The sequence below is a fragment of the Rousettus aegyptiacus genome, unplaced genomic scaffold (assembly GCF_014176215.1).
Source record: "Rousettus aegyptiacus isolate mRouAeg1 unplaced genomic scaffold, mRouAeg1.p scaffold_m13_p_3, whole genome shotgun sequence".
Classification (NCBI taxonomy): domain Eukaryota; kingdom Metazoa; phylum Chordata; class Mammalia; order Chiroptera; family Pteropodidae; genus Rousettus; species Rousettus aegyptiacus.
The window spans coordinates 47,688,083-47,712,948 of NW_023416306.1; the positions used below are offsets into that span (position 1 = coordinate 47,688,083).

General features: G+C 37.1%; 1 long non-coding RNA gene across 2 annotated transcripts in view; it reads left to right on the plus strand.

Annotated features, from left to right (window-relative positions):
• The window catches only part of LOC118614953, a 145,185-nt gene that overhangs the window by 33,113 nt on the left and 87,206 nt on the right, over nt 1–24,866 (plus strand). Inside the window, exon 1 of one of the 2 annotated variants that reach the window (XR_004956184.1) lies at nt 22,267–24,597. The exons of the other annotated variant lie outside the window; for it this stretch is intronic. This is a non-coding gene — a long non-coding RNA (uncharacterized LOC118614953). Of the gene's footprint in view, nt 1–22,266; nt 24,598–24,866 lie in introns of those variants that run through there. 2 annotated transcript variants of the gene reach the window in all.

Genomic DNA, 24,866 nt, shown 5'->3' on the forward strand with positions numbered 1-24,866 from the left:
GATAGACTTGATTATTTTTCTCAGGATTTATAGAGTAGTAGAGTAAGGCAGTCATTTATATTAAAAAGTAAAATGAAATGTTAGAGAATATGGGATTTATAGAAGAGAGAGGTTTTTCCTATGTGAGGAAGTTAGCACAAGTCTCTCCTTAAGGATAATACTTGCATAGAATCTTTACAGGCAAATAAATAGTTATTTCCTAGAGAGATAGGGGCCCAGAAAGAGAAGCTTGAACACAGTCACTTAAACATGAAAATAATTTATTTAGAAGAGCATGGGTAAAGAAGATTATCAGTAGTTCTGCAGGGCTTGAGAGATGTAAAGGAAGAAAAAGACTAGAAAAATGCAGTCCAGATCAATGAAGGCTTTAGAGATCCAACTAAGAATTTTGAACTCTGTAAGAAAAAAAAAAAGTATTTGAGGATATGGCAGGGTGATTTTTGTGAGTATTAACTTGCATTTTGCATTTATAACTACTCGGCTCATATCATTCTTCTTTCATATCATTCTTCTTTCGAGAAGGTAGCCTGGTCTTTTCTCTTGCCTTGCCTTTGGCAGAGCCCAAAGGAGAAGCTGTTGGAAAAACAACATTCTCTCTTTTCTGTTCAAAGACTCATGTCTTGGAGGCAATTATGCTCAGCATCCTGAGGGGGGGAGGGGGGCAGCGGGGGGGGGGGGGGCGGTTAGAGAGGAGCGTGACCAGAAGAGAGAGGTGGGAGAGGAAGAGAGATTCCTTCTGGTAGGTCACCAAAGAGTCAGATACACAAATCTGGGGACTTGGATGGCAAGCACTCAGATGCCTCAGAGAAGTCATACCTGGGCTGGCTGTACTGCTCTCTCCTAAGCAAGGAACTCAATAGCTCAGTTGGCCATGTATGTTTGGAAAATGATATCAGTGGCAGCCATGAGAGAATAAATATTAGAAGCTACTTGCCATTTTTTCTGGACATTGCGTAAGCTTCCCGGTTCCCTGGACTAGTCAAGGAAAAGAGAAGGACCTCCATTAAGTACTGTGATTGAATTTCCCACCAGCTGTTTTATGAGGAAAACAACATGATTAGACTTTTGTTATAGAAGGACAGTGTTGGGGAGAATTTATTTGACATCCATGAACTTTGTTACCATTGGGGAATTAGATCTTTGCATAAACTAATAATAAAAGACAAGGGAACAGAAGGAAGGTCCACAAAGGAAACAGGACATTAGTCTTCTAGAAAGATCAACCTTCCCCGGATAGAAGGAGCATAACCTAAATTCTGTGCCCAAGGAATGAGAGATCAGAGATGGTGGCTAGCATGGGGCACACTCTCAACAGCTCAGGAAATGAGAAGGCAATACGGCCTGCCCAATCCTGTTCAATCTCAAAGATAACCGTGTCCAGTAAAATATATTTTTAATGTTGTCCAAAAGGTATACACTTTTAGCTACGAGTTCATTCTGAGGATCTAATGTACAGCTTGGTGACTACAGTTAATAATACTGTATTGTGTACTCAAAAGTTGCTAAGAGAGTAGATCTTAAGTGTTCTTACCACGCATACACAAAATAAGGTGAGGGATACATATTAATTAACTTGATTGTGGTAATCATTTCACAATATATACATATATTAAATCATACTGTATACCTTAACTATATATAATTTTTGTCAATTACGCCTCTCAAAAAGCTGGAAAAAATGTTGTTTTAAATAAACTAATAAAAATAAGTTTTTATTCTTAAAAATATATAAAAAATATTTTTTAAAGTCTCACATGTGATCATAGATCTAAAAAAAAGAACCTTCAGTATCATTGGGTTCAAGCGTGTGCCTTCAGGCATAAAGTATTGCTATTCCTATTTTAGGGATAAAAAGTCTCAATTTAAAAGAGATTAAACCCAATTGTTAAAGCATTTATTCAATGAACCTGGACTGAGTCTTATATTCCAGACACATGGCCAAAAACAGTGAAGTCTAGTGATGGGAAACAAACATATAAGTAAAAATTGATTAGATAGATGATAGATAGATAGATAGATAGATAGATAGAAAGATGCTATGCACTTGTACATTTCTTTTGGAGTGTATGACCTGCAACAAGGACCCCATTTCTCTGAGAACTCTCCTCTCTCCCCTCAGTACTGCCCCCTAGCAGATGTGTTTTGCAATTTAATCCAACACCCTGGCTTTAATTGCTTATATCTGGTGTGGTCACCAGACTAAAGAAAGTACAATTAAATTCTAACTTCAGGGAATTTAAAACTGGCTTTGAGAAATAGTTTCAGTTTGAGCTTGTCTCTCAGGTCAAAGACAGTTTTAGTAAATTATATATTTCTCTGAATTTCATTTAAAAATTCTAAATTATTCACAAAGTTGTTCAGAATAACTTATCTTTTTAATATCTGCAGTGGTAGCCTTTTTTATTCCAGATATTGGTTATTTGTGCCTTATCTCTTTTTTTCTAGATTGACCTTGCCAGAGGTTTGCCACTTATACTAGCTTTGTTAATCCTTTCTAATTTACACTTGTTTGTATTTCATTAAATTCTCTTTATTATTTTTTTTCTCTACTTTCTTTGGTTTTATTTTATGATTTTTTTTTCTAACATCTTGAGATGGATGCTTTGCTCATAAATTTTTAACCTATCTTCTCTAATTCAAGGCTATAAATTTCTAAATGGTGTTGGAATTGCATCCCATGTGGTTTGAAACTATTTTGTTATAGTTAAGCTGAAAATGTTTCTAATTTCTATTATGGTTTCTACTTTGACCCCTGGGCTTGAGAACGGTATTTCTTAATTTCCAAATACATAGGAAAGCTTTTAGGTATCTTGTTGTTATTGACTTCCAGCTTTATTGCACTGTGGTCAGAGAATAGTTTCAATCCTTTGAAATTTTTAGAGATGCCCAGAATGTGGCCAACTCTGAATGTTTCATGTTTGACTGGGATAAATGTATATTCTGCAAATCTTGAATGTAATAGTCTATAATAAGTGTCTATTAAGTCAAATTTGCTAATCATGTTATTCAAATCTTATATAAACTCACTGTTTTGCTTTTTTTCTTCCTTTTTTGATTCTCTTGTACTCTGCTAGTTCCCAATAGGTGTGTGTTACTATCTCTCAATATGATTGTGGATTTGCTTAGTTCTTCTTGGTATTCTTTTGCTTCTTACTTTATATATTTTGAGGCTCTATTATTATGTTCATATACATTTTAAAGTGTTATATCTTGATATTTAAATTTTTATTACAAAGTGATTAAAGTAATTCTTTTTGCCTTAAAGTTTATATTGTCTGATATTAATCTACTTACACACTTCTGCTTTCTGCTAGTGTGATGTCTTTTCTATTTTTTAACTTTCTAGCCTTTCTGTATCTTTATATTTTAGGGGTATCTCATAAATAACATGCAGTTGGATTTTTAAAAAATAATGCAGTATGGTTATCTTCTAACTAGCACACTTGGTTCATTTATAATTAATGTAGTTATTCATATTTTGGGTTTATTACATACTATAATTATTTTGTGTTGTCTCATCTGTTTAATTTTTTTTTTCCATTCCTGTTTTCTTATGCATCAAGTAAGCATTTTTTCTTACTGCCTTTGTCCCTGTTCTTGTTTGAAAGTTATATACTCTGTTTATATCCATTTAATGGTTAACCTACAGATTACAACATACATATTTGTTTAACTTATCAAATCTGTATTTTATCAACACCTTTACATTTCCCTTGCAATACCGTTCTTAGACTTCATATTAACTACCACCATCCCCCAATGCACTGTCATTTATAGTTAATATTTGTTTAGATTTCACACATATCACTTGTCTCGTTTCTATTCCTCTCTTGCACATCAGACTTTCCATTTTAGATCATATTTTTAATGCAATGAATATCTTTTAAAATTTTCTTTAATGAAAATATGGTAATGGCACACTTTTTCAGTTCTTGTTTCTTTCAATATGGCTCTTACTTTAGAAAGATATTTTGGATTGGTATAGAATTCAGGGTGGACATTATTATTGCTAAGCACTTTAAAGATGTCACTCCAGTGTATTCTAGCTTTCACTTTTACTGTTGAGATGTCGTTGTCAGTCTTCACTCTTAGAGAGTAATATATAATTACTCTCTGCCTGTTTTCAGATTTTCCCTTTGTCTTTAGTGTCTTACACTATTTTTATTCTTTGTGTAGATTTCTTTTGTGTTTCCTGCTTGGGTTCACTGGGCCTCTTGGGAAAACAATCTGTGCACTGGGCACTGAATCAGTTACAGAAAGTTGTTATACCTTTAAATATTCGTGCTATCAGATTCTCTTTTCCTTCTCTCTATGAAATCTAATTAGAAATATATTAAAACTTATTATTTTTTTCTTCAAGTCTTTTAAGCTCACTTACATTTTCCAATTTATATTCATTTTATGCTGCATTGTGGATAATATTTTGAGACTTATTTTCCAGTTTATTAATTTACTCCAGCAAAACTAATTTGTTAAACCTGGTAAGTTTTTAAATTTTAAGTATATTTTTCATTTCTAGAATATCTGTGCTATAAAAAAATATATTCTTTATAGTTTCTTGTTCCCTATATGTATATTTAACTTTGTCTTTTATAATGTCAACATAGTAGGCATAGTCATTTATATTCTGTGTCTAATAATGCCAGTGTCTGAAATTTTTGATGGTCTTTTGCTTCAGTTGTTGCCACTCTTCATGTTTGTGAAGCATTACTTCTTCATGTGCTTAAAAATGTTTTTTTGCTTGTTGCATATTTTCTTTGGAAAAATTATTTCTGTGAATCTTTGGAAGATTGTGATAAAAGTGCATTCCTCCAGAAAGAATTTGCTTTCCTCTACCATAAAGCCATGAGTACTAGCAGTTTGAGATCCTTTAATTAAAAAAGCAAAGCAAAACAAAACAAAAAAAACAGCTAATAGTTTGTGATCTTTTTAGACTGCCTAGGTGATTTCGGCTGCAAATGCACATGTAGTAGTTTACTTGCCTGCTCTTATAGTGACCGTATAGGTGTTTGGGGTGGTCCAGCCTTATGTGAGATTATCTATTAGATTCCCTACCTTGGAAAGGTGTGGGTTCTATCTTCTAAGATATGTATGCATATCTTATGCATGTGATCCCATGAATACTTAGACTCAAGTTTATCAGATTTAATAAATGCCCTCAAGGCAGAAACAACTTTCATATTCCTCTTGTATCTCTGGGTTCCCACCATCATTTAGATTCAGTACTAATAAAATCTTTTTTTCCTCTTAGATAATTTTCAAAAGGTATTTTCTATATTTTATCATTTCCTCTAGTTCTCAACATTACAAAAGTTAGTCCAAATAAATACAAAACCAAATGTATTACTAGAAAGAAAGTTCCACTTCTACCTTTGAATAGTAACTTAGCTGTTTATTCCTTGAAAGCAATTTTTCATTTTCTTTAGAATTCTGGGACAACTGTTATTTCTTCTCAAAATTTCAGATATTTACTATTATTTATTTCTTGGACTCTTTGTTGGCAATGTTTAGTATATAATAGTTTAAGGTTAATTAATACATTATGTACCTGGTTATTTTTACGGTTTTTATCTTTGCGAAATTATATCACAGCCCAGTTTTAGCTATATCCTACAAGTTTCGATATATCTTTTTACCATCTTGACCCAGTTAATATATTTCCTAAAGTTCATTGCATTTATTTCTTTAACCTATGCAATATTTAAACATATGTTACCGGATTCCAAAACATTTGGGGATATTCAAGTTATCTTTCGTTATTGCCTTCCACTATGATAAGAAAATATATTCTGTTTTTCAATTGTTAAAATATGTCAACACTGGCTTATAGCTAGGCATAAGGTTAAATTTAGTAAATAGTCCACATGTGTTTAAAAAGAATGCATTCTGCAGTTGCCCTGTTCTGAAGAAGTAGGTTACTATGCGGTGAGCTGCCCTATGGATCGGTCCTTGTGGCAAAGAGCTGAAAAAAGTGTCTGGTCAACAGCCATAGATAGACTAAGACCCTAAATCCCACAGTTGATGAGAAGCCGAATCCTCCTAATGACCAGGTTGGAAGTAAATCATCCCGCAGGAGAATCTTCAGGTAAGATTGCCCTTTGAGAGATCTGAAGTCAGAGGATCCAACTAAGACACATCTAGATTCATGATCTACTGAAACTGAGATGATAAATGTTTATTATTGCAAGCAGCTAAATCTTGGGACAACTTGTTATGCAGCAATGGATAATTAACACAAGAGAGATATCACTGTAGAGTTGTCTATTTCTTCTTTTAATTCTGTTATTTAAAAATTTTAAATTTCACTGTGGTAAAATATATGTAACATAAATTTCCCACCTTAACCATTTTAAAGTATACAGTTTAATAATGTAAAGTAAATCTACGTGTTGTGCAATTAATCTCTAGAGCTCTTTTTCATCTTACAAAACTGAAACTCTTATACCTGTTAAACAATAACTCCTGATTTCCCCCTGCCTCTATCCCTTGGCAACCACAGTTCTACTTTCTGTTTCTCTGGATTTGACTACGTTAAGTACCTCATATAAGTGGAATCATATATATTTGTCATCTTGTGAATGACTTACTTCACTTGGCATAGTATTTTCAAGGTTCATCTATGTTGTAGCATGTGTCAGAATTTTCTTTGTTTCCTTATACATGCATATCTCATTTTGTTTTCCCATTTATCTGTTGATGGACAGTTGAGTTGCTTCCACCTTTTGGCTATTGTGAGTAATGCTACAGTGAACATGTCTTTACAAATATCTCTTTGAGACACTGCTTTCAATTCTTCTGAGTATATACCCAGAAGAGGAATTTCTAGATTTTATGGTAATTTTATCTTTAATTTTTTGAAGAACTATTATACTTTTTCCATAGTAGCTGTACTATTTTACATTCTCATCAACAATGCACAGGAGTTCAAATTTCTCTACATCTTTGCCAACACTCGTTCTTGCCTTTTTTGTTTGTTTGTTTTTGATAGCAATTCTTGTAGGTATGAGGTGAATTCTGTTACTTTTCTGTTACTTTTTTTGGCTTATATATTTTGAAATTGCATTAAAAAGTGCACAAACATTTAAATTTTTAGTAAGGCTTGATTGATCCTTTATAATTACAAACCGTTTATCTTTGATACCATTTCTTGCTATGGAATGTATTTTGTCTGATAGTAATACTACATTGGACTTATTTTCATTGGTGTTTGCATGTGTATATTTCTCTTTTCTTTTACTTTCAAACTCTGTATTTTCAATGTGCAGCAGATAATCAGGTTACGATTTTTAAAAATCTAACATGATAATTTTAGCCTTTTATAATTGGAGTATTTTGTCCACTTATATTTAATGCAGTTACTGATGTTTTGAATTTATCGTTTCTTCTTTTCAATTTGTTCATTTAGTTTTTAATTTCTGGGTTCTTCATATTATTTTCACAAGTTCTATTCAATTCCTTTCAAATTTGTTTTGTCTCTTTTTTAGTGTTCTCTTTCATTCCCCCCTCCCCCCCCCCCTTTAACTTTCTGGTTATCTCAGGAGCATATTTATTTTATAATTTCTTAAATGCTTATTGCTTCAATTTGGGGGAGGGGAGAGTACCAATTCCCCCCCTTTTTTTTTTTGTCATCGATTTTGCCTTATGGTAAGTAGGGTTTTTTTGTTTATTTTTTATTTTTTAAATCACATATATTCTAAATTCTAGGTTGAGCTTATTATCAGCTTTTTCTTCTTTTTTCCCTAAGAAAATCAATATGCACTGAGTTGGAAATATTTCTTTCAAATGAAATATTCTTCAACTAGAATTCTCTGTCAAGTGTTATTATGCTAGGACCAATTTACACATTGATTTATTTGCTTAGGATTTCCATACCACATGGACAATCTAAATTAAGTTATCACCCTTGTATATTATGCTAATTTTGTTGTTGTTGTTGTTTAAGAGGAAACATTTTGCTAACCCTAGGGTCAAGAGGAGAGACGATTTCCCGTCACTTCTCTAGGCCAGAATATAGAGCATTTCTAAATCTTCTCTCTGTGAAGGGGATAACCATTTGGGATTTTGGCTTTATACAGAGTTTCGGTGCATGTTTCGTACCCTATTTGGGCCATAAATCATGTTTCCTATCCTTACATATATGTTAAAACTCTAGTTTCTTTCCAGTAGAATCCATTTCCTAATTTAATGTCATCTTGGACTGTCCAAACATTAGCTTCTGTGGTCATCATTCTGCTGATATACCATTTTATTGGAATCTAAAAAATTTGTCATTTTTAAATTAAGCTCAGTTTTATTTGTAATAAATTTTTTTTTATCTTGCATTCATATATATTTTTATCAGGAAGGGAGATGGAGAAATCCATATTCAGTTCACAATGATGCTAGAACTGTCTCATGCCAAAGTGATCCAGATGATATCTGATGTCCCTAACATATTTGAAATTCTATTATTTTCAGTGCTAATAATGACTAACGCATAAAAATTGATATTAAATTTCTGTAGTCCTTACCTGCTACCAATTCCTTAAATACCAGAGAATTTTATTATAAGAATTTCCACCAGAGATAATTTTATGATTGTACATTAATAAAATGCTAGACTCAAGATTTTTATACTAGCCTCTTAGTTAACTTATGATAATGTGACTGAGTTTTTGTCTGTGTTCCTGTCCAAATAGTAATCTCTATGTTGGCTATCATAATCATTAAATCTTTTCACAATTATTTCATCTCTTCTTCTTCAAAACTTAAGGTAGGATTGTCATTCTCCTCCCTCTTAAATTTAGGTGTAGCAATATGATTAGCTTTGGCCAATGGTATGTGAGTAGATGACATCACTTTCTGTTGGAAACTTTGTGCTTCACCACATTCTTTTTCCCTTCTCCCATAGACTCTGATATTATTCCAGATAGTGTTGCTTCTCCAGCCTAGGTCCCAGAATGAGAACTGTGTAGACTAGAGTCTCTAGCTGACTTATAGTTGACACGTCGTCTGAGATTTTAGGTTTTTTTGCCACTGCAGCATAACTTAGCTTTTCCTGATTGATACAAGAATAAGTGGGGTAGCTTATTTTTCACTGAATTTCCCATATCTTAGCACACTGCCTGGCACAGTAAGTGTTTATAAATTGTCGAATCAGATTTTAGAATCAGAGCTCTCTAATCTCTGTGGCAACAGTGCAAAGATGGGGACTCTCATTTTCTGTGACATTTAGTCCTGAATCCTCAATACATATCACCCAACTTTTCAGCTTGAGGGAGGGAGAAACACATTTGACTTAATCATAAACAGAAATAATTTTGTTTGGTACAAAGCCCTTTGGGAAAAGAAATACAAAAATACTTTATTTTTTTCTCCAGTGGGTAACTTACTCCATTTTCTCTTAACACTAAATATTCTGTTGTGAGAAATGGTGTGAGGTAGGAGAAAAGGCAAAGTTTTTAGGTTTTTGTTTTTTACTTCTAAAGAATTGGGAAAGAAACATCTCTGATTGCAGAACTGTGTACTTGGGAAAGATTTTGGCATTCATTTAGTCTACTCCATATCCTGCAAGTAACCTATCTGAAAAAAAGTTTTATTCTTAGAGGCTCTGAGGTCATTCTTATTCTATAAAGTAAGAAGATTAGATCTACCATGAGAAAACTATATTCTCTTGGTCAGATAAGTATTTTATAGATTTCTTTTTTAAAATAGGAGAAGGCACTATATTATTTATTGTCCAAACATAGAAGCATTTGGAAATGAAGGAGGACATTATTACCAATTATACCAGGACAACTAGCATAAACTGATTTTTGCCTGGGCTAAGGGTGAACAACTTACAAATGAACAACTTACTTACTTATGAATGTGGATTTCTCAATATACATGAAGACATTAAGTCCTTTGTTCTGAGAGGAGCCAATTGATTGAGGGACCAAAAAGCCAAGGGAAGGACATTTCATTTCCAATTAGCATTTCAATAGGTACACCATTTCTGCATTAGTTGATTATCCTTAAATTTTCTTTAGATATACCTAGGGAGGTCTTCGACACTTTTGTACGAAAGCATGAAGTATTTACCTGGCCTTGAAGGTCTAGTCCTCCCTAGCAATCCCTCATCCCCAAACCCAGATTAAATATTATTTCCTTTGGAAAGGCTTCTCTAACCTCCCTAGTCTGGCAATTGGGTTCCCCAGCACGATGTAGACGCTGCTACGGTGGACTTAGTACACTATGTTCTAAGTCTCTATTTATGTCTGCCTCACCTCATAGGCTGCTCGGGAGTTAAAAAAAATAAGTTTTATTTTTTATTGTGTCTTTCTAAGAAAAACTTTTTTTCTGAGTGGAAAGCAAAAGTAGCTGTTCAGTAAATTATTAAAAGAATGAACCCAGAGAAGTATTTATTTAGAAAAAGATTATATTTACAAAGTATTGTCTTTTCCATCTCGAGCATGAAATTTAAAAACTGAACTAGTTTTTAAATTTGATTCGTAAGGGAAGAAATATAGAGTGATTCTGAGGTGGGGGCAAGGAGAAAAACAAAGCATAGTTTCTTCATTTTAATTATATTTGGCAAGGGTGCCATTTCTGGATGGAACTCACAAAGCTGTAACTGCTAGAAGCTGTGTGTTTATTACTTAAGGGAAAGCAAAGTAATATAGTAATCTTAAAGAAATTTTTAAAAGATTTTTGTGGTATAACTTCTAGGAATGAAGCTTAATGTACATCATATTCCCTAAGTGGTAATTATGGAAATCAGAGATGTGAAGAACTCATCTGGTCAACCATCCCAGCACAGCATACATTTTTATGTAGCTCCTGTCATTTCCCAGAAGTGGGCAGAGCTCTTAGCAGAGCAGAGCAAACTGCTTTGGAAATATAAGGCAGGTACTTGACTCCTAATATGAGATGGCCTTGATGAGAGATTGGGAATTGACAAATGTTAAATTAGTAGTAGAATTCTTCATATCAAGAATTAAGGCTGAAACCTGAATTATGAGGAGGCATATAAATTTATGTAAGGGGGAGAGCCCTCTCTTCTCAGTAGGAGGTACATTTGCCTTCTTAAACTGTTTTACAGGATTTGAGATGTTGATCTCACTGAGGCATGTGGTAGGACAAGGCAATTATTTTCAGTCAGAAGTAATACTGTATGAGAAATAGGATGGAGCACAGAGACTTTTGGGGTTACTTTGGGTTTTAATTCTGGGATGACATTTTGAGTAGGTTAGAAGCATTAAACATCTGCGTTTCTCCCCAGAGCTAGAGTTTTCATAGCACTAGGTAGTAGGCAGGAGACCCTGTGACATGGGAGGTGGTAACAGAAGGGGACGGTGCAGAAAGGAAGCATACATCTCTCTGAACTGAGTCTGTCTCAGCTCCCACCATCCTTACTCTATTCCTTCAGCAAGTATATCATGGACCTTCACTAAGCTGTGGCACTGTGCTAAGCAGTGCAGAACTAATGATAAAAATGACAGCTTTGGCTCTCAAGACCTCACAGTCTAGTGGGGAAGGCAACTACATAAACAAATAATTATCATTTATTGTGATAGGTATGCTCTTGAAGTGTGTATAGGAGATCGTGGGAATATGGAAGAGGAAGTTGCTAATTCTGTGTGATTATAATTATGGAGAAATTGAAGTTTGGGGAAGCCTTCGCAGATGGCTCCCCATTATAAAACTCAATCCTCTTGGTGTGGTATTCTGGAGTTTCCAATCTGTGTGTCTTAGCTTAGGCTGCTATAAAATACCATATACTGGGTAGCTTGTAAAAAGCAGACGTTTGTTTCTCATAGTTCTAGAGGCTGGGAAGTTCAGGATCATGGCATCAGCAGATTTGGTGTTTGCCAAGGGTTTGCTGGTTCATACACTGCCATCTTTTCCTGTGTCCTCACATGGCAGAAGGGCAAATAGTATCTCTGTGGTCCTTTTTAAAAGCGTATTAGTCTATTCATGAGAGCTCTGCCCTCATGACCTAATTAATCACCTTTCTAATGGCCCATCTCCTAATACTATCAGTTTGAATCTCCATTAATCCAATCCTTACCATGCATCATGCTTGACACTATCTCTCTGCTCCATCTATATGCATTATTCTCAGCTTTGTCCTCTTTGTTCCCTAGCTACAATGCTCCACTTCTCTCTACTAATCTGCATCTTTTCTGTCAAAGATCAACTTAAGTAGTACCTCCTCCATGAAGCCTTTTCTGATTATTCCAGTCTACAGTGGTATTCTCATTCTGGACTCATAATTTGGAATTCTACTCTGATACTTGATTTTATCCTACATTGTCACATCTCTTATATTGTTATATAGCTCTTCTACTGTTGATTTAATACCGTACTTTTCTCTGCAACTAAAATTAAAGGCATTAAATGGCAGAATCCATTATCTATTATTCCATGTAGACTGTAGTAAATGTTAGGACACAGCACTCAATAAATAGTTGTTGAATGAATGAATGGAAAATATAGGCATTTCAGGATGAAATTGTCTTTTTTCTTAGCATCAGATTCAATATGGTGATCCTTCCCTTCCTGTGGCTACTAATTGAGTAATGGTATTTTTTCCTGAGGGCCATCTATACAGTCATCCATCCACCAGAGAGTTTACTACAAACCACCTTAGTGCCAGAGGAACGTAAATGAATGTATCCTTAAGAACTGATAGTCTAAATAGAAAGGTCAGGATATAAAAGGTTAAGTGGAATTAAGTACTACAAGATTTATGTCTGTGAGGGTGGGTGCACAGAGGACTGAAAGTTCAATCACCAGGGTAAGTCATGAGTTCATGAAGCAGGGGCGTTTGAGCTCTTCTGGTGGACCAGGGAATGATGTGTTTGAGGTAGGGACTCCAGGGGCAAGAAGCAGTGTGAGCAAAGGGGTAAACATAGGGCTCAAGGTAGGCCAGTGCAACCACACACCCCAAAATTTTTAGATGGTTTCAGGAACCCTGAACACCAGGTGGTTGTTTTAGTTTGTCTTGCTTTGGCTCAAGATGGCCCCTTTGTGCATTCCTGACCTGATTTCACGATGACTTTGCATATTTGAATATGTCTTTATTCTACCTTTATAGATGATTTAATTAATATTTTGCCAGGGGATCAGAGTTGTTGGCGGGAAGTAATGTTCTCTCAGAATTCCGATGGCATTTCCCAACTATTTCTAGCTTTTAGTGTGGCTGAAGTTAGAAACAGCTTCCGATTCTTGAGATTTTATGTGTGTGATCTTTTTCTCCCCTATTGGTCCCAGACATTTTTAGGAACTTCTTTTTGTTCCCCAGTATCAATGATGATATACCTTGATATGTTTTTTGTTGTTATTTTTATTCGATTTTAATTTTTTAAAAAATTAATTATTAAGGCACTTAATGGGCTCTTCAGAAATAGAGATTCATGCTTTTGTTTTATTTCTTTAATAATCTCTTTTCATTATCATCCTTCTTTCTGAACTTTCTATTGAGTAGATGTCTGACCTTCTGAACCACTTCCCTAATTTTATGTCTTCTATTACCCATCAGTTTGATCATTTGTACCTTCTGAGTTTTTTTTTTTTTAACTTTTTCCTCCAATAATTTCACTGAATGTTTTCTTTCTGTTGTCATATTTTGATTTTCTATTATTTCTTGTCTTGAATTCTTTTTAACAGCATCCCATTATTTCACTGACACAAAATATTCTCTTATTTCTCTGAGGATAATAGCTACAATTTTATTGAAGTTTTTTTGTAGGTCCTTTCTTTTCCCCAAGTAGCTTTTTATATGTTTTCTGGTCTCTCTCCCATTTTAAGAGGTTTTCCTTAAATATCAGCCATCCCTGGATGTCTGTTCATGGCTGAGAATGTGTCACTAGGAAGCTGAATAAATGATCTATGTGCATGGACAGCGCTGATTGATGAGTAGGTAGCATTATAAAGTGATCAGTTAGGGATTCAGTAATTTTCCTGGTGACTGCTTGCAAATATCGGTGGGTGTTTTCCCTTAAGCTAAGATGCTGGCAATCTGAAAACTTAGCAGTAGAAGAAAGGGAGTTGGTATCTCACTATATTCTATAGAGACTTTTCATTAATTATTCTATTTCCAACATGGTATTCCACTCTTTTCTGAGCTTGATATACTTAACTCATAAGCCTCTTATGTTCATATTCTCCAGTAAATCTCTCGGTTCCTCTAAGTGTGGGCAGGGAAGGTGCCTAGGCAATACCTGCTTCTTAAGATAGATCCCTTCCCACCCCAGTGTCTTCTGAGGTGAGCCCTTCATTGCCACTCATTCCTGAGCCCTTACAGGTTTTTGCAGCTTAATCAGTTTCTTCTACACATTTTCTCATGCTGCCAGTTACTACTTATATATTAACTTTATATCTCCCAAAGGTTTTTGAAATATTATCATTTACTATCATATTCTATTCTTAGTTTATTCATAACTTATGAGTTTTCTTTCTTATTCTCTTAACTATAATTTTCGAGACTTTTCTGGCTCGAGTTGAGATAGCCCTGTGTATTTAATCTGCCATATTTAACTGACAGTCCTTTTCCTTATATTAGACCTTTGATTTCTCCTACTGACTGTCTCAGGAGGTTCCGCTCATCCTCATCCTCCATCCCATACCCAGAGCTGTGGTATATATAAGGTTGCCAGATTTAGTAAATAAAAATGTGAGATGCCCAATTAAATTTGAACTTTAGATTAATATTATATACAACATACTTAAACTAAATTATTCAATGTTTTTTTGAAATTCAAATTTATCCAGTCATCCTATATTTTGTTTGGTAACCCCCCTGGGATAGAAACTTCTCATCTTCGCTTTGGTTCTATAGAATGCAATTCTTAATGCCTAAGCACTTAGCTCACATCTCAGTGGCCCTTCCTTGTTCTCTTACCTGCACAAAAGTGAAGTGCTAGATCTTACCTGTGGTTCAAGGTCTTCTACACCCTGCTAAAACAAGCTGGGTAAGATGTCTGCTCTACATTTTGCTTATACTAAGCTAAAGAGTTTGAACTTTATCCTTAAAGCTTTGGAGAATTGCTATGCATATGTGTATATGTATGTATATTTATAGATATATATCTATATTACTATACATAGATATATATATCTATAGATATATATGTGTGTATGTCTATATATGTATATATTTTTTACCACTGAAGTGACATCAGATTTGGATTTAAATATATACAAATACATATGTATGCTGTAGCCTAGAGGGTGGCAAGACCAGGGATAGGGAGACCTTTGGCTGACTGTTGTAGTGCATAATTCAAGCAAGATAATATGGCATCCTGAACTAGGGCGGTACATGTGGAAATGGAGAAGAGAAAGTGCAAGGAATATTAAGGAGGTAGAAACTACTGGTCTGGGAAGTCGAAAGCTTTGGGCAGGAAAGGGGCTGAAAATGTTTGCTGAGTTTCTGGCTTTGTCAAATGATGGTGAGTAGAGCCTTTCACCAAAAGAACAGGTTTTGGGGAGGACATTGCTATTACTTCTTTCCTAAATGGGTGGCGTTTACGCAGTAGGAGAGGGATGCTCTTCCAGGAGTCATGAACGTGTTTGGCCTTGTCCCAAACTCCAGCAAAAAGGAACCACACGGTTGCATCCAGCTTACTGAAGTTGTTTGCAAACAGCTGCTCCTACATAGGCAGTGAGCTCAGTTGATGGAGGAAGTCTTTCCATTTCCCAAATACAAGCAAGGGAGGGCCTTCTCAGGTGATAGTCCTGTCCTGTCTATAGAATGTGACAGCTGGTGGCAATTATCACCTCAGCAATACTGGAAGTAGTCTGTCCTCATTTTGTTTCAGCCCATGAGAACAAACACAAATGACGGGAGCTGTTCTGTGCTCAACTTGAGATCAAATAACCTATCCCGAACTGAGACCTGTTGAAATCAGAGAGGACTGACTCTCTTCAGGGACCATATTCTTACTACTTCAGGAGCCTTCTCCTTCACTTTCTCTCTTAACTTACAGATCATATCATTTGCATCTAGCTCTCTTCTTGCGCTAAATCATCTGATTGGAATAATTTTGTCAGGGATAGTTTGTCAGCTGCAATCAGTCAATTCCTGAGGTGCTGAAAATAATACAGACTCTTTATTAATTTTTCAGCTCAAACCAAACCTCAGTATTGAATTGAGTTGATTGAGAGTTTAATGTTAACTTCAATGCCAGTTCTTGGCCCTGTTAGTGGTGAAAGTCAGTGAAGGCAACTGCTATCTCTATTAAACTAATGAGGCAGAGGAAAGGACAGAAGGATGGCAGGTAAGGCCAGTCCTTCATCTCTCTGGATCACTGTGTTGCCCGGGCAACTTCTACCACTCCAGTGTTTTGCCTTTCAATTTGTTTCCCTCCACCCCATGCTAATAGACTGGCCTCCCTTTATTTTCCCAGAATGTACAGAACTCAAACAGCCCTCACGGCAATTCCAGACATAGCTTCTCTATCAATTCCAATTTCTGTTTTAATTTCTTTTTGAAAAAGTGGTACAGAATTGAAAACACATTTTACGTGTGAGATGACCAGCACAAAGCATTAAATTACTACATTGCCTGGGAAAAAGAAGGTGGATATTGACAGATATATTTTTAAGAATGGGGGAGTGGGAGGGCCAAACCGAAGCTTAGATCCCCAGCTAAAAATGCTAATGAATCCAGAAGAGAAGTAGAAAAAGAATTTGCAAACCTTGCAGCACTGTGAATTCCAACAAACTTTGCTATGCCTAAGTTGACATTTATTAGAAAATTGTCAAACTTAAGTCAGAGGACAAAGAAATAATAAGAAATCAACAGAATAGACTTTTTTAGTGGCTAGTCTAGAATTTAGGACTTCAGTGGAAAGAGAGGGAACACAGCACCTTAACTTATAAAAAGAAATATCAGCTAGTGTGAACTTGCTGTTGGTTTGCTTATTAACTAGTCTACCTTTCATGAAGTGATCACGAAGATGTTCAGTCTTTCCTAATGTACACATGCATGTACATGTGCACACGTGTGTGTTCTCTCTCTCTCTCTCTCACACACACACACACACACATTCCATCATGACCTGAAGCTGATCTACTAGTTTTTAAGATTATTATTCAGTGGTTAAGCATCTGGGCTCTAGAGTAAAAAGGCCGAGAGTCACGTCTCAGATCTGTAAGTTGCCAAAGGATTTGGGAGAAATTGTCTCTGAGCCTCAGTGTACTCCTCTGAGAAGTGGGGATGATTGCAAAGGAAGACCATGAAGCACTCAGCCTAGTGCTTGGCACACTCCACCTGCTACACAAAGATCATGTCCTTTTCATTTCTATAGTTCTCTAACAGAAGTAGAACATGCACCATCTCACTTCCTTTGTTTCCTCATGGGAAATGATTCCTAAATCTTTGCCTCTTGGCTCTGGGTGTGCCAAGGAGGCTTGGTTATTTGCCAGGCTGTGAAGAGGATTACCCTTGAGAACTGTCAGAAACGCTAATGAGATCTCTTTTTAACCATGACTGTGAGCTCTCCTGGCAATTGGGGGAGAGATGAAACACCTTGCACAACAATTAGCTTTTCACAGCCATTAGCAATTTGTAGTCATTAGCACCACGCCATAGAAACACTGCAAATAACACTTGGGAAGCAAATAGCACTGAGTTCAAGCAGAGCTTCTGAGCAGCCTCAGCCCCCACCCAGCGAGTCAGGGGTGTTAGAGTGTAAGGCCTCCTGTTCCTTCCCACTCCAGCAAATGGGATGTGTAACCCAAAGTGCCTTATTTCTTCCCATCACATCTTTGAAAACGTCTGCATCAAGCCCATTATTTCAGTAAAATGTAAATCTTTCAGAAGGAAAGTTCAGAAGATCTAGTGCATAATAAAGCAATCCTGAATTCCTTCACAGACCAAGAAACCTACACTGGGCTGGAAAAAGTGGTATAAATGCAATGTTATTTGAATGAAAGCCCAGTGCAGTGCAATGATTTAGATCTAAAGCTGTTCATAGTAGCAGTGGTAAATACTGGAGCCACCTTTATCTCTAACAGTAGGGACCGATTGAATAGTGCTATACCCCTTAAGCAAAATATAACACAGTCTTTAAAAATAATATTCTTGAATTTACAGGTAAATAACATTAAAAAGTTTGCAAAACAGTATTAACATGATTTTTTTTTAAATAAATGACACACACCTTTGAAAATATCAGTGGTTGCTCTTGGGGGCTGGGAATGGGAATGAATAGCTTTAAATTTTTATTCTTTTGCTGTTTTGTATTTTTTTAAAAAAAAAATAACTATGTATGTGTAATCCTTTAGAATTAGAGAAAAAGAGAGCAGAGTGAACAAGTAGTCCCTGTATAGCTAAATGACCTTAACATAAGTACAAAGTTCGATGCTTTCTCACAGAGTACATAAATCCGGATGCAGAATGAGTCTTAACTATGTGATATTTCTGCTTGTGGTTCTACAACCACAAGTTTGGATGATGATCAATTATAGTAGGAGGTCAGCTAAGAGGGGTCAACGATCCAAGCTGGCATATTGGAACCCTATGATAGTAACTCTGAGAGGAAAGGTGTTAAATCAAATTACTCTCACCCACCGCATCTCGATTCACGAGTAACTTGAATCCCACAGATAAGTGGAGATGGTGAGCTTCATTCCCAAGCAGTTAGGCACCAGGGTTAGCGCCTCTCCAAGAAACAATGGTATAGCTGGGACAACCAGCAGAAGACCAGGGGATCCCTAAAGGATTGATGACTGGACATTGAGAAGGGGAAAAAATGTGTACGGAAGGGAACGAAAGCTTATATGTTAAGAAAGAGGGCTGGAAAAAAACCAGTTTTTAGCAATTTCTACAAAAGGTAGACCAATGGTAAAATTAATATCTATGAGTTTAGTATGTTTGTGTTTTTATAGTTCTTGTGAAATTGAAAGGTACCCTTGAGGCTGATGGACCAGAGATACGGAGCATAAGAGCTTATGGCTTTGTTCAGGAGCCGTGGTCATCTTCGAAAGAAAATGGGATCCGATTTGTATTTTCTTTATATTTACTGATTCATATAAGCAAGAAACTACTCATAAGCAAGACACCCCTCCACCTAGAAAAGTGACTCCTAAAATCTTCACCCAATTATCAACTTATTTTCCCCTTAAAATAATTGCTCTGGGTGAACCGTGAAGAGAACGTACTCTGGGTAAGGAGTGACCCTGGAGAATATGGAGTAAATGTTGAGGACCTTGGGTGATGACAGAGGAGTCACCTCTCAAAATAAACTCAGGCGAAAATACCTAAATTTGGAAATTTCAGGAAGGACAAGTTCCTAGACATGTGCCTAGGAACTTTCTTAACTCAGTGTAGCATTGGGGGTGGTATGCATACTCAGTGACATGGTAAGAGGGCTGCATATGATACCTAAATACCCCTATTTAGATTATAACATTCTGTTTTGTCACTGTAAACTTTTCAGTGATAAGGGGCTATGTGGCTATTCATCTCTACATCCCCGATGCATCACAATGTGCCTGGTAGCTAAGAGATGTTAAATAAATGTTTACTAAATGTATAAAACATACGTCCTAGATTACTAGGGCAAACCCAATTCAAGTTTTCCATCGATTATGTATGCCGATATAAGTTCAGAAATATTGATCACCAGAGAGTTAGGTCTAAATGTGGCTGATGGGAATTGCTGAGAATTCTTAGGAAACATTTCTTAGTGGTAGCCACAATACCAGTAAATTTTCATAATTCTTCTAAATTATTCTTAGACCCCAGTAAAGGTAGGAACAGACAGAAATGACAAAGTCCCTGGCAGTGTGAGAAATAAGAATTTGATAGAACCTAAAATTGGATCTTGATATTCATACTTCAGTGAATCCAGAAGTTTGTATCAGTTAAACACATTTTCCAACAGGCATTTATTGAAGTCTAAGTACAAAGATCGCATTCAATGCTAAGAATACAAAAATCAATGACAGAACCCACTGACTAAAATAGATACATTATAACACAAGTTACATATGTTTGTACCACATAAGATGTTTTTGGCTACAAGTTACAGAAAAGAAACTGGGTGAAACAATAGAAATTTTAAATTATCTCACAAATCAGGAAAGTCTAGAAGACAATGTTTCCAGATTTCTTCACCAGTTTAGTGATTTTACCAAATATCTCATGCTCTATCTTGTTACTATTTTATCCTTTGCCCTTTGGCTTGTTGCCTCGAGGTCACAAAATGGTTGCTCTAGCTCCAAGTACCATGTTCCCACACAATTGTATTCAAGTCAGGCAGGAGAGAACTTGTTTCTCTTGGTAACAGTGTCATCACAGGAATGTCCAAACCTGTAAAGAAATTTTATAAAAATTTATTTGAGTCAAACTGAGGATACACCTGGAAGCAAGATCTTAACAAACGGAGGAAAATGCTTCCTAGAATGAGTTTGCAGTTTGTTTCAAGCATCTGGAATTAAGAAGGGATGTAAGGAAGATTAAATGAAGGTGAGAGAAAACAAGGTAGAGATTAAATTACAGGACAGTTAAGGTTGTGTGCTCCCTGGAAAAGAGGACTACTCTGGCATTTCAAATATGTGTTAACCTAGAGGTGCAAGAACAAGGAACAGGAATGGCTTAAAGCAAAGAGAAACTTTTACTAAAGTTATCGGCCTGGGGTGTGACTACCCACTATGACCTGCCCCGTTAGGAATATATGATCAGATCACTCAGAAGTTACTTTCCATAGTACACCTTTTTAATCCACAAAAGGAAGCAAAACTCTTCTTAAAAGAACCCATAAACAGATTGCCCCTTTTGTCTCATTGGTCAGAACTGGGTTACGTGCCTACTCCCAAGTTAATTATGTGGAAAGGGAAATGGGATCACCATGCTTGGTGTAAACCAATTAAGCTTCATTCTCTCAGTCTAGGGGAAGAGTTCCTCTTCCTTGAGCATGTAGCCACCCCATGGAAATGGGAATCCTATACCCTAAAGGTGAAGATTTAAAAAGGGAGTAACCAAACATTTGCCACTGCATTAAGCATAGAGTGGTGCCAGTCAATGTACTTTTTTTTTTTTTTTAATTCGATGACATATCTTTAGCTCCAAATCTCTTCCTAGCATAAAGCCAACAGCCTAAAGCTACTAGAAAACCTTGGCCTTTCGCTAACACTGCCCAGGCCTTGACCTCCCTAGTGCAGGAAGTAAAATAAGCTATCAGACTCAGCTTTGGCCCTATCTTTGAGTTCTCATAAGCTTTTACAATTCCAACCAACTTCAAAAACCACTGCTTGTTGATGTGAGTGGGAGTTTGGAATGCTGGAGGGAAAGGGTGAGAGTCAGGTCAGCAGAGGAGATTTGAAGTGGATTTTCTTCCTCTAGCTCAGGGCTCTTGTCAGGACTCAACTCCAGCAGCATCTCCCAAATGAGAAGGAGGATGCACAGTGGGAAGGCCAGGATGGTCCAACTACAGGGATAGCTAAATGTTGTTTGAGAGAAAGAACAAGTATATGTTTATCCCTGAAGAGCCCAGGGTTCTACTTTCTGGATATACATAAGAGATAAATAAAGAGTGGTCTGAGTCTGGGGAATAATATTAAGAATGTAATTAGAGGAGACCTCCAAGGAAGGTGTGACTTTGGTGAACAACCAACAGGCACTGGTTTTATAAATCCACAATTAATATACTACTGCTATATATAATAAGATACGATACAATCTTGATATGCAGTATGATGCAATGTAACATTACCATATACTGTAATTAAAAAGTACCTTCCTGCATGATTACTTATGATCATATTCGCAGTGTAAATTCCATTATTACCCAGAAGTTGATAACTCAGCCAAAGCCACTGTGTTAGGTGGTAGACTCAGGACTGCGAGGCCCAGGGCCGTCTGCCTCCGGAGCGCCCACCCTGCTTTGTCGCTCTGCTGTCTGCTTCCTGTTTGCCTTTTCCCTACCAAGGTGTGAAAGAATATTGTGGTGACGAGACCAGGTGGTACCAGCAGAAAAGAAGACACTGAGAGAGTTTAAGCAAAAAATAGCTCAATTGGGCTCTGGATTGGGAACACATGTTTCTTTCACTTCTCTAACTGGCTAGAGAAGTGAAAGAAATAACACCAAAAAGTTATTTTAATCCTGCCCAAATGTTCAGATAACAAAATAGTTAATTTAAAGGTTTCTTGTTCTACAAAGTTCAGGAGAGTAAAGAACAGAGGAGGAAATGCTGTGTTGATAGGAATTACATAAACAGATGAACATCGTTCTCCAGTACAAAATTCATGCAAATTTATGTATGTATGTATTAAGATTTTATAATTCCCTTGTGTATTTCCACAATTATTCTCTACCTGTAGAGTTTATTCATTTATTCATTAACTCGAATACCGACTTTATTGTTTCCTTCATTCATTTACCTAGTCATTTGTTAGGTGTTTATTCAGTCATCTTCCATGTACTAGGTACCAAGGAGGATAATGGAGGCCTAAGAATTTTTAAAAATGATGTGTCCTGCCTTAAATGGGATGAAATTTAATATGCTCACAAGACGTAATTTTCCTTCGGATCCACTGTCAGTTCTTAGCTGTCTCTGAATGGTTGTCTGCTGGGGAAAGACCTCCTTTAGACTTCTGGCATGGTACTGCTGTGCTGTTGAGAGTTGCCTGTCCCTGATTTAGGACTGAGAGTGGCGGTCTGGCAGATGAGACACTGTGAAGTACAGAGGACATGAGATATGTCCTTTCTCCGTCTGATGGGAGCAAATCCGGGTGCAGGGACCTCCCTCCCCTCGCCCCCCTCGAGGTTCTGAGACATCAGTATCCTACAGGATTTTAAAGACATCAAAACTTCCAGGAAATGACTGACCCACCTCGGTCACTTTAAGACTTTCCTTCCACCTACATAGGGGCACTAGGCTAGGTAGGGCAGGTGCCTGGGACAGGGTTCATTTTCTAGTCCCGTTCAAGAGCTGCCTGTCACAACTGGATGCCTGAAGGCCACTTCCCTGGTCTGACCTTTTGGCTTAACTCACAGATCCTAATGAATGTCTCAGCCCCCCAGTTCATTTCTCTGTACCCTGAGAAAACAATGATGAGCACCATTCTTGAAATAGCTCTAGAATTGTCCACACCTCTCTATGGCCTCTCTTAGGGCTCCTGTTACACAAAACCCCTAGACTAATCCCCCTTTTAATCATCCTATTGTGAGGAAGTATTCCAGCCATTAAAGGCACACTTTGCTCTCCATCGGAGCCACTCTGTCCCCACGGCAGAGGGCGGCCTGGAGAGAGCTACTGCTGCAGCTGGACAGAATGCCTGAGGGCCCACAATCCTAAGCACCCATGAACAGAGGGAAGAGGACAGTCAGTTCCAGTGTGCATATTTGTAATCCTAAGTCCTATTTGATCTTACAAACTTGGAAGCCCGTAGGACCTGGAAATGCTAGCACCCAGAGGCTGTGCAGTGCAGTGGAAAGAGAACTGGCATCAGAAGTTCTGGTTGGAGTCTTGGCTCTGGCCTTCCCAGCTACGTGACTAGGAGCAGGTCTCCTTTCCCTGATGAATGTGGGTTTTCTTGTCTGTCCAATGAGAGTGAGGTCTTCCCTAATGACCTCATAGGGCTGGCCTTTGTTGGTTACTTTTCCGGCACCCGGTGTACAAACCTGCGGTGAAGCCTTACTCATGACATAGTGACAATACTAGGGCAGAATGATGATAACATTAATATTATTTTTGTGTCAAATCTAATGTTCATAATTATTGCTACCAATTGTTGAGCTCCTATTATGTACCAGACACTGTGCTAAGGACTATAGAAACATTATTTCATTGCTCAAGGTCACATGGACAGTAAATTTTACAGCTGGACTCAACCCTGACATCCCTGACTTGAGAGCCAATATCTTAACCCTGTGTGTGCCTCTTACCTTGTGACCAAACAGCTGGTTTCTTCAAGTCCTGGGTTACAGACGATGAGTGAGATGTGCTGCCCTGTCTGCTCACTTTAACACAAGCAAATTCAACCAAATCCTCTGAAACAGGCAAACACAGCAACTATGAACTGTCATATGTTAAAAGACATTTATGGAGCAGAGTTAAATACATGTGCAGAAAAACGTGTGATGCTGTTTTTACTAATATTTAATTTGCTTAGTGTCTTATGTAAAACTTTTTCTTTTCTTAGGCTTATGTAGAATGGGCATGCCTCCTAACCATCTACCCTTCTCAACCATTTCTACAAGAAATATTTTTTGAGCTCTTGCTCTATGCCAAGCACCTGAGAAGTGCTCAGCACCAATGGTGAATGAGGTGTTCCTGCTCTCAAGAATCATTCTAGTGGAGGATACTGATAGGCATACAATTAGGGCATGGAAGGCCTTTGACAGGGGCACAACAGGGTACAGCAGACAAAAAGAAAACAGGAAGTGAATGCAGTCTGAGAGCATCAGGGAGGACATCCCAGAAAAGGTGGGTGAGAGTTGAGTGAGAGTCAAACTATTGGAAGGGAGAGAGTCAGGACGCTGAAGGGAGAAGAGAAAGGGTCAAGATTTTTCAGAAAGTGGGAGTATCCTATGCGATGACTAAGAGACAAGAGAGGCAAGACCCACTCAGGGAGCCCGAAGAAGTTCATAATGGCTGGAGAATAGCCTAAAGACAGAGGAGGTAAGGGTTGAAGAGGAGGCTATTTCATGTAGGGCCATACATTTTATGCAAAGGAGTTTAGTTTAGATGGGTTGTGAGATGACAGGGTGGGGTTTAATCTGGCGAATGCAGGTCATAATTCAAACTGAGTGTTGTAAAGATGATTCTGAACGCAGCAAGGTGATTGGATTCATGAGGGGCAGGGGAGAGCAGCTAACAGAAGATAGAACTAATTGGAGAGTTTCAAGAGTAATCCAGCCAACAGATAACTCAGCCTGGGGTACTGGCAG